We start from the raw sequence: 732 nt of genomic DNA, 5'->3' as shown, positions 1-732 counted from the left end.
AATTTCACACAAACTGCTCATTCAAGATTAAAATCAATTTCACACATAAGTAATTACAAATTCAAGATTCTCTTTTCATTCCTTATTAAAAAATCTTACAAAGAAACCTTCGCATGCTGCCAAAGATAGCACTGCACAGTAACCAAAACAACCTTGAAGTTGAGTAGAATGACTACTTGAGCAAGTATGGCTTGTTGTATGGTTGTAAGGCTATACAAATTGTATGGAATGTCGAGAGGTTTGCATGAATTTTCCATAGGAATATATGGATCCATATAATAATAGGTTGTATGGAGTCTCTTCGGAGACATCCGATAAAATTGGAACGATACAGAGAAGATTAGCATGGCCCCTGTGCAAGGATGACACGCACAAATCGAGAAATGGTCCAAATTTTTAAAGCCCACGGGGCTTTGGATTGACAGTGAATGGGTGCGCTGTTAAGGTACTCCTTGCGATAGGTCACCGGTTCAAATCCCCCGTGGGTACTTAGGTTAGTCTTAACTAGAAAAAAAAGTAAAAATAAAAATTATATATATATATATATATATATATATATATATAATAATAATAGGTTGTATGGAAATGTTATGTATGCTATAGAAACTATACAAATCCCTGTAAAGGAATATGGGTGGCTTGGAAATGTCTTTTTCCTAGCTGCCTGAGCGCTCTCTCTTTTTTTGTCACTCAATATACTCAGTTGTTACTATGATGAAAGTCTTTCCTTTA

At 35.1% G+C, this 732-nt stretch overlaps 1 non-coding gene across 1 annotated transcript; it reads left to right on the top strand.

The window, feature by feature from the left end:
- The first annotated feature begins 295 nt into the window (after window positions 1-295).
- On the top strand, window positions 296-398 carry LOC149252612 (U6 spliceosomal RNA). Its single transcript, XR_016267580.1, has one exon. It is a non-coding gene; the product is annotated as a U6 spliceosomal RNA (small nuclear RNA).
- Window positions 399-732: the final 334 nt, after the last annotated feature.

This window comes from Pinus tabuliformis, chromosome 7, assembly GCF_031772625.1.
Source record: "Pinus tabuliformis cultivar Carrire ecotype Pingquan chromosome 7, CPIR1, whole genome shotgun sequence".
Classification (NCBI taxonomy): domain Eukaryota; kingdom Viridiplantae; phylum Streptophyta; class Pinopsida; order Pinales; family Pinaceae; genus Pinus; species Pinus tabuliformis.
This window is presented reverse-complemented; position numbering and strand designations above follow the sequence as displayed.